At 50.4% G+C, this 9,964-nt stretch overlaps 1 long non-coding RNA gene across 1 annotated transcript; it reads right to left on the bottom strand.

Moving 5' to 3' along the window:
• Window positions 1-408: 408 nt before the first annotated feature.
• Window positions 409-1,843, bottom strand: LOC141730193 (uncharacterized). The gene is made up of 3 exons (XR_012581728.1): window positions 1,769-1,843; window positions 1,647-1,687; window positions 409-1,565 (listed from the first exon to the last, which is right to left on the bottom strand). It is a non-coding gene; the product is annotated as an uncharacterized LOC141730193 (long non-coding RNA).
• Between the last annotated feature and the right edge of the window lie 8,121 nt (window positions 1,844-9,964).

The following is a 9,964-nucleotide window of genomic DNA, read 5'->3' as shown; positions in this document are numbered from 1 at the left end:
CGATCATAATTGGTACAATATAAATACACACAATATAAGCTGACGCATACATTGCAAGTGTACACATAGGGTAAGTACACAGAATGTAAGGCGACGCATACAGTATAAGTACATACAGTATAAGCCAGCATAGGTACATGCAATCTAAGTACAGACAGCATAAGCCAACACAGGTACATACAATGAAAGTACACACAGCATAAGCCATCACAGGTACATACAATATACACCAACAGAGGTACATACTATGTAAGTACATACAGCATAAGCCAACACAGGAACACACAATATAAGTACATAGAGTATAAGCCAGCATACGTACACACAATATTGGTACATACGGTATAAGCCAGCATAGCTACATGCAATCTAAGTACAGACAGCATAAGCCAACACAGGTACATACAATATACACCAACACAGGTACATACTATGTAAGTACATACAGCATAAGCCAACACAGGTACACACAATATAAGTACATAGAGTATAAGCCAGCATAGGTACACACAATATTGGTACATAAAATAGAAGCCAACATAGGTACATACAACATAAAGCAGGACTTAGGATAGCTATCTGCAAGATTAATTTTTGAGACCTATATCCTTTGAGAAGATGGAACCGATAGAACTACTGAAGTCACCTGAGGAAGGATTAAGATGCTCCCACTAGAAGTCCAAGAGAATGGCATGGAAAAAAGGCACTACCAAAGCTGGTAGTGAGAAGGAACATGGATAACATCTTCTGTAACCCTTCCTGGCTCAAAGAGTAAAAAGGTAAAAATGCCGGAATAAGGAATATCCGGAAAGGAACGTGAGTAAAATAAGAGCGACATGGCACGGAGTGGTGCCCACAAAGGGTCGAGATGTAACAAAGGCCTGTGACGTGGAAGAAGATGGACGCACGCTATGTAACACAGACACAGACGATGTAACAGACATGGATGACCTAACACAGAGACAAGTGGCAACTTTCCACTTAGGGACCTGAGATTCCTAGCGCAAGATGAACCAGAGGCTGATGACTCCAAAGGAAAGGAAGCCCTATGACAATAGCGTGTGTTAATGAAATGTAACTCATTAAAAGCACTCAGTGCCAAAGCAGTTGAGAAGATGCTCGAGAGGCTCAGCGAGCCTAGAAAAGGAAGTGGACGGCCGAGTGATCGTAGCTATAGCTGCAGACCCGAAGGTGAGCTCCTGGGGAGAAAGATCCGTGACGAGGCCGAGTCGAGGAAGGCTGACGACGCAAAGTTCGTGACGCTGTGGAGAGGGGTCGGAACTGCCCTGCCCGGCAAAGGCTCTGATGAAGCTGAAGAGAAAGCCTCACCCTTTACTTCCAGAGGACCCATCCCGCTACAGACCTCTCCGCTAAGCTAACATGAAACGGCCCCCTGTGATACTAAAGGTTTTTCCCCTTCCCCGACCACTGGCCCCGACACTTAGCTTTCGCATGAGGAGGGGACAAAATCCATCCTCGGTTGGACGTGGATGTGGAGGCTTTCTCGATGTGTGTGCTTTGGCGCTGCCGTTTCCGAGCTTTGGCTAAGAGCCTCCTCAGAGTACCTAATACAAAACAGAAAAAGTGACTATTGTCCTCAAAACCGGTAATCCCCGGGAGTGCTATGCACCACCACCCCAGCTCACCTCAAGTCTCGCTTTGAATCCGGAAGGGGCGCAGAAGATACCTGCAAAAACAAAAGGCGCAGGCTTAGCGTGCTGCTGCGTAACACTCGCCTAAGAGTCGGCCTGCCTAAACCCCAACTCACCTGCCCTCCTGTGTTCCTTGGCATGCCTAGGGCAGGGAGACAACCTGGAAAGAAACAGAGGAGAAAAGCATGCTGAGATACTGTGAAAACACAACATCCCTACCCTGACAAGGATGCCAGAGCAGTACCTTAAGCTTGCACCCACCTGGCATGGGCGTGCTCGGCCAAGATAGATTGCAAAGGGGCCACCTAAAACAAAAAAAAAAACAAGTGGACATACTTAGACCAGCATCAGAAACTGAGACTACAGCAATAAAAACTGCTTCAGTATGCTACTCAATGCTCACCTTGCCCACTCAGCCTTGACTACAGCTCTCACCCTTGAATTCCTAAAAAGAGAGACAAAGAACACTACGGTGACACGTATCAATTATACTCCCTCTACAGAGGAAAGCAGTAACTAACCTGCTCGTGTGAATCCCCTCACACAGGATGGGGCCCTCTGGCCCAGATTTCATTGAACTGAATCTGAAAAAAACGTTAGGACAGGAGTCACACTGTTGCAGGACAACTTAAGAGCTCCAGATGTCCTGTGTCCATCAACAAATCCCATCTGGAGTCCAACTACACCCCACATTACACATTCCAAGTCCCCGGGCCCTCTCCTATCGCACCAGGCTATGCGGCAGGGCAGAGCAGCCCCGGCACAAATGTGTGCTGACACCCGTGACACAGGACAGACAGGACAGGACACACAACGGGGACACAACAGGAACAGAAATCTCTTGGCAAGGAAAATGGCTGCAAGGACTGAGAGCATGCAAAAGGAGATGACTGAGTTCAAACTGACGGTGAGCTGATGAGGCTCAGAGAACACTGCAGGAAGAAGATGCTAACTGAATGATTGATTCCAAGAACAGTAAAGATGGATGCCAAGGAATCCTATGGTCAGAATCCTCTGCCTGCCCTCACATTCTTTCAAGCCCTAATCCACCATAATGGATCCAGGTGGGGCACAGCTGTCCGTACAGCTCAGAACAAGACCTGACAAGACATCTGACTGGATGCTTCCAAAGAGAGAACTTTTGACTGGGGAGCTCAGACAGGTATCAGAATTGCATCTCTGGCCTGCGTGCCAGGCCAAGGAATGCAGAGATCACAGATGCTAACAATGATGCCAAGGTTTCTGACAGGCCTCTCAAAGTGCTAAGGTAAAAGACAGGAGATACACAAACAACACATAATGCACAGCAGACAAGTGACACCAGACACACCGGGACTGCTCTGCCCTGAACACCTCAGCACTGAGATCAAAAGTGAGACTTGGCTTTCATGGGGCCTAAGGGGCCACTTCATGGACACCCCCCCACCGCCAAATTGGACTCAAAAACCCCTCCCAGTAATTCCCAAACCAGCACCCTGCCGTCATCCCCTCTGTGGGTCGTAGCCCTCTACTTATCTCTCAGCCATCTGGCGATGCCGGTCCGTGTCAGGTGCAAAGAAAGGCCACCTCGTCAGCTGGGAAGGTCCTGCTGTCACCGGGCTGGTGTCTCTCAGACAGCTAGAGTAAAGAGAACCAAACATCAGTGCCTGATCTTGGCACCCCATCGGCCAAAACCCCACCAGTCTGCTACTTACCGTGCTCCTAGGAAGGCCCGGCACCTGCTAACTCTGACCCTCTGCCATGGATGCAACGCATCTGCACCTGAAAGAAAGTTAGAAGGTGTGTCAAACACCACCAGGATAACTCACAAGCTGCAAACACCTTAGGTCCATCTAGGAATAGCATCTAGAGCCCAACTACAGCCCCCATTACAAATTTACACTCCCCAGGCTTGGCCTATTGCAGCAGGCTACGCAGCACGGCAGAACAGCTCCGGCACCCATATGTGTGCAGACACCCGTGACAGAGAACGTGAAAAATGGGGGGAAGATTAAACACGACACAGGATGCTTGTGGTGAGGGCTTAGAGGTGGGAAGGCAAAAGGGACCCCAAAGACACACTAGGTAAAACTGCACACCGGACAACACGACACAAACCAGAGCTGCTCTGCAATGCCCATCTGAAAGCTGCCATCAAAAGTAGAGTGTCATCCTTTAGCTGTCCTAAGAGGTCCTTAGGAAAGATCTCTTTTCCCTCAGCTAATTTTTAAATCTGCCCCAAAAACTGCCAACCCACTACTCTCCAATGGTCCCATCTCCAGCCCATGGGCGCCAACTTATCTTTTGGATGATCGGTGATGGGAATCCACGTTGCACCTGAAATGAGTCTGCTTCAGAGAGCCTCGTGATCGCCTGTGAGCCTCTCGGTCAGCTACAATAAAGAAAACCAAAACCAAAGAATGAGTCCAGAGTTATGCGGGCCAAATCCCAGCCAGTCAGCTACTTGCCCTCTCCTGAGTGTGCCTGGCTCCTTCAGAATCCAGCCTCATCCTGATTCCATGGCTGCAGCTTTTATTGGGAGTGGCACCTGGGTTAGAGAAAGGCAAAGTTAAATGGCATTCCTGTGAGTGCACTGGATGACTCTGTGTGCTCTAAGACATGGGAGTGCCTCTGCTAGAAGCCTTGTGGGGGGGGGGGCCCTCAAATAAACAAATAAACACCCTTTCTCACCCTGCTGCCTGCAAACCCCCTCCCAAGAACTCCTAACTGGATACCTGCTCACCCTCCCTCTCCCACTCACAATCCTCAACTCACCTGAAGCCTCAATCTCAAACATCATCCTTGACACTGGGCAGATCCCTCTTGTGACATGATCAAGCTGCTGAAAAAGGTGTTGTTCTTGAGAGCTGAGCAATAACAACCACTTCTCTCCACGGCCCACCTTGACTGCTGCTATCCAGATTCACTTCCTAAAAAGAAAGACAAAGAACAGAGCTCTAACAGAGTCACCATGTACACTTCTGCTCCACACAAAAATGGGGCCTCACCTGCTCGGGGGAATCCCCTCACCCGGGATGGGGCCCTCTGGCCCAGATTTAATTCATCTGAATCTGAAAAAAACGTTAGGACAAGAGTCACACTGTTGCAGGACAACTTAAGAGCTCCAGATGTCCTGTGTCCATCGACAAATCCCATCTGGAGTCCAACTACACCCCACATTACACATTCCAAGTCCCCGGGCCCTCTCCTATTGCACCAGGCTATGCGGCAGGGCAGAGCAGCCCCGGCACAAATGTGTGCTGACACCCGTGACACAGGACAGGACGTGACAGACAACGGGGACACAACACAGACAGAAACCTCTAGGCCAGGAAAATGGCTGCAGGGACTGAGAGAATGCTAAAGGAGATGACCCACCTGAGACCAATGGTGAGCTGATGAGGCTCAGAGAACACTGCAGGAAGAAGATGCTAACTACTGTTCTTGGAATCAATCATTCAAAGATGGATGCCTAGGAATCCTATGGTCAGAATCCTCTGCCTGCCCTCACATTCTTTCAAGCCCTAATCCACCATAATGGATCCAGGTGGGGCACAGCTGTCCGTACAGCTCAGAACAAGACCTGACAAGACATCTGACTGGATGCTTCCAAAGACAGAAGAGAGTCTGATGCCTGTCTGAGCTCCCGAGTCAAAAGTTCTATGGCCTGGGTGCCAGGCCAAGGAATGCAGAGATCACAGATGCTAACAATGACGCCAAGATTTCGGACAGGCCCCTCAATGTGCTAAGGTAAAAGACAGGAGATACACAAACAACACATAATGCACAGCAGACAAGTGACACCAGACACACCGGGACTGCTCTGCCCTGAACACCTCAGCACTGTGATCAAAGGTGAGACTTGGCTTTCATGGGGCCTAAGGGGCCACTTCATGGACACCCCCCCACCGCCAAATTGGACTCAAAAACCCCTGCCAGTAATTCCCAAACCAGCACCCTGCCTTCATCCCCTCTGTGGGTCATAGCCCTCTACTTATCTCTCAGACATCTGGCGATGCCGGTCCGTGTCAGGTGCAAAGAAAGGCCACCTCGTCAGCTGGGAAGGTCCTGCTGCCACCGGGCTGGTGTCACTCACACAGCTGTAGTAAAGAAAACCAAATATCAGTGCCTGATGCTGGCAGCCTAGTGCCCAAAACCCCACCCTTCTGCTACTCACGGTGCTCCTAGAAAGGCACAGCTACTCGGGCCACACACTCATCGGACATGCTCAGAGACCGAGGCCGTCGTCACAGGAGACACCTGGTGAAAAACAGATGAAATGATTTCCCAGGGCTGAAACATGAACAAACCCACGCTCCTGCTCCCTATTTCCCCAACTCACAACAACATCGTGGCAGCTGCCGAAGGCCACACAGATGACACCATTAAGTAGAAAATTCAGGGCTTCATCACCAGGTCCTGTAATATATCCACAGGGCTCACATGAGCCGGAAACCCAGTGCATCGGGCGGGTGGTTACAGAGGCCTAGCATGCTCCGAGTGGATTGCCTAAAGGGTAAAAACAGGAATGGAAACTTAGAGCTGCAGCACACATTGACAGCTCAGCAGTAACAAGTACTTCTCTGCACTGCTCACCTTGACTGCTGGTAGCCAGATTTATTTCCTAAAACAAAAGAAAAAGACCAGTGCTGTAATAAAGTCATCAGAACGCTTCTGCTGCAGAGAAAAATGATGCCTCACCTGCTCGGGGGAATCTCGTCACCCAGGATGGGGCCCTCTGACAGAGATTTTATCCATCTGAATCTGAAAAAAAAGTTAGGACAAGAGTCACACTGTTGCAGGATAACTTAAGAGCTCCAGAGGTCCCGTATCCATCTACAAATCCCATCCGGAGTCCACCTGCACCCCACATTACACATTCCAAGTCCCCGGGCCCTCTCCTATTGCACCAGGCTATGCGGCAGGGCAGAGCAGCCCCGGCACAAATGTGTGCTGACACCCGTGACACAGGACAGGACGTGACAGACAACGGGGACACAACACAGACAGAAACCTCTAGGCCAGGAAAATGGCTGCAAGGACTGAGAGAATGCTAAAGGAGATGACCCACCTGAGACCAATGGTGACCTGATGAGGCTCAGAGAACACTGGAGGAAGAAGATGCTAACTACTGTTCTTGGAATCAATCATTCAAAGATGGATGCCTAGGAATCCTATGGTCAGAATCCTCTGCCTGCCCTCACATTCTTTCAAGCCCTAATCCACCATAATGGATCCAGGTGGGGCACAGCTGTCCGTACAGCTCAGAACAAGACCTGACAAGACATCTGACTGGATGCTTCCAAAGACAGAAGAGAGTCTGATGCCTGTCTGAGCTCCCGAGTCAAAAGTTCTATGGCCTGGGTGCCAGGCCAAGGAATGCAGAGATCACAGATGCTAACAATGATGCCAAGGTTTCTGACAGGCCCCTCAAAGTGCTAAGGTAAAAGACAGGAGATACACAAACAACACATAATGCACAGCAGACAAGTGACACCAGACACACCGGGACTGCTCTGCCCTGAACACCTCAGCACTGTGATCAAAAGTGAGACTTGGCTTTCATGGGGCCTAAGGTGCCACTTCATGGAGAACCCCCCACCGCCAAATTGGACTCAAAAACCCCTGCCAGTAATTCCCAAACCAGCACCCTGCCTTCATCCCCTCTGTGGGTCATAGCCCTCTACTTATCTCTCAGATATCGGGGGATGATGGTCCATGTCAGGTGCAAAGAAAGGCCACCTCGTCAGCTGGGAAGGTCCTGCTGCCACCGGGCTGGTGTCACTCACACAGCTGTAGTAAAGAAAACCAAATATCAGTGCCTGATGCTGGCAGCCTAGTGCCCAAAACCCCACCCTTCTGCTACTCACGGTGCTCCTAGAAAGGCACAGCTACTCGGGCCACACACTCATCGGACATGCTCAGAGACCGAGGCCGTCGTCACAGGAGACACCTGGTGAAAAACAGATGAAATGATTTCCCAGGGCTGAAACATGAACAAACCCACGCTCCTGCTCCCTATTTCCCCAACTCACAACAACATCGTGGCAGCTGCCGAAGGCCACACAGATGACACCATTAAGTAGAAAATTCAGGGCTTCATCACCAGGTCCTGTAATATATCCACAGGGCTCACATGAGCCGGAAACCCAGTGCATCGGGCGGGTGGTTACAGAGGCCTAGCATGCTCCGAGTGGATTGCCTAAAGGGTAAAAACAGGAATGGAAACTTAGAGCTGCAGCACACATTGACAGCTCAGCAGTAACAAGTACTTCTCTGCACTGCTCACCTTGACTGCTGGTAGCCAGATTTATTTCCTAAAACAAAAGAAAAAGACCAGTGCTGTAATAAAGTCATCAGAACGCTTCTGCTGCAGAGAAAAATGATGCCTCACCTGCTCGGGGGAATCTCGTCACCCAGGATGGGGCCCTCTGACAGAGATTTTATCCATCTGAATCTGAAAAAAAAGTTAGGACAAGAGTCACACTGTTGCAGGATAACTTAAGAGCTCCAGAGATCCCGTATCCATCTACAAATCCCATCCGGAGTCCACCTGCACCCCACATTACACATTCCAAGTCCCCGGGCCCTCTCCTATTGCACCAGGCTATGCGGCAGGGCAGAGCAGCCCCGGCACAAATGTGTGCTGACACCCGTGACACAGGACAGGACGTGACAGACAACGGGGACACAACACAGACAGAAACCTCTAGGCCAGGAAAATGGCTGCAGGGACTGAGAGAATGCAAAAGGAGATGACCCACCTGAGACCAATGGTGACCTGATGAGGCTCAGAGAACACTGGAGGAAGAAGATGCTAACTACTGTTCTTGGAATCAATCATTCAAAGATGGATGCCTAGGAATCCTATGGTCAGAATCCTCTGCCTGCCCTCACATTCTTTCAAGCCCTAATCCACCATAATGGATCCAGGTGGGGCACAGCTGTCCGTACAGCTCAGAACAAGACATCTGACTGGATGCTTCCAAAGACAGAAGAGAGTCTGATGCCTGTCTGAGCTCCTGAGTCAAAAGTTCTATGGCCTGGGTGCCAGGCCAAGGAATGCAGAGATCACAGATGCTAACAATGATGCCAAGGTTTCTGACAGGCCCCTCAAAGTGCTAAGGTAAAAGACAGGAGATACACAAACAACACATAATGCACAGCAGACAAGTGACACCAGACACACCGGGACTGCTCTGCCCTGAACACCTCAGCACTGTGATCAAAAGTGAGACTTGGCTTTCATGGGGCCTAAGGGGCCACTTCATGGACACCCCCCCACCGCCAAATTGGACTCAAAAACCCCTCCCAGTAATTCCCAAACCAGCACCCTGCCTTCATCCCCTCTGTGGGTCATAGCCCTCTACTTATCTCTCAGACATCTGGCGATGCCGGTCCGTGTCAGGTGCAAAGAAAGGCCACCTCGTCAGCTGGGAAGGTCCTGCTGCCACCGGGCTGGTGTCTCTCAGACAGCTAGAGTAAAGAGAACCAAACATCAGTGCCTGATCTTGGCACCCCATCGGCCAAAACCCCACCAGTCTGCTACTCACCCTGCTCCTAGGAAGGCCCGGCACCTGCTAACTCTGACCCTCTGCCATGGATGCAATGCATCTGCACCTGAAAGAAAGTTAGAACATGTGTCAAACACCACCAGGATAACTCACAAGCTGCAAACACCTTAGGTCCATCTAGGAATAGCATCTAGAGCCCAACTACAGCCCCCATTACAAATTTACACTCCCCAGGGCTTGTCCCATTGCAGCTGGCCGTGCGGCAGGGCAGAACAGCTCCGGCACCCGTATGTGTGCAGACACCCGTGACACAGAACGTGACAAACGGGGGGACATCAAACACCACACATCATGCTTGTGGTGAGGGCCTCGAGGGAAGAAGGCAAAAGGGACCCCAAAGTCACACTAGGGAACACGGCACACCGGAAACCACGACACAAACCAGAGCTGTTCTGCACTGCCCGCCTGAAAGCTGCCATCAAAAGTAGAGCCTCCTCCTCTAGCTGTCCTAAAACCCCCTTGTGAAGAAGATTGCTTTGCCCTCAGCTAACTTGTAAATCTGTCCATTAACTCCCAATCTTCTACCCTCCCATCTCCAAGCTGCGGCCCCCAACTTATCTTTTGGATGATCAGCAGTGACGGGAACCCAGGTGGCACCTGAAATGAGTCTGCCTCGGATGGCCCTGTGATGACCTGATACCCTTTCGGTCAACTACAAGAGAAAAAAAACAAATCCAAAGTTTAAATACAGAGTTAGGTGGGCCAAATCCCAGCAAGGGAACTACTTGTGCTCTCCTGAGTGTGCCTGGCTCTTTCAGG

Source organism: Zonotrichia albicollis, chromosome 9, assembly GCF_047830755.1.
Source record: "Zonotrichia albicollis isolate bZonAlb1 chromosome 9, bZonAlb1.hap1, whole genome shotgun sequence".
In the NCBI taxonomy this organism is placed as follows: Eukaryota; Metazoa; Chordata; class Aves; order Passeriformes; family Passerellidae; genus Zonotrichia; species Zonotrichia albicollis.
Note: the sequence above shows the minus strand (reverse complement) of the source record. Positions and strands in the feature narration are given on the sequence as shown.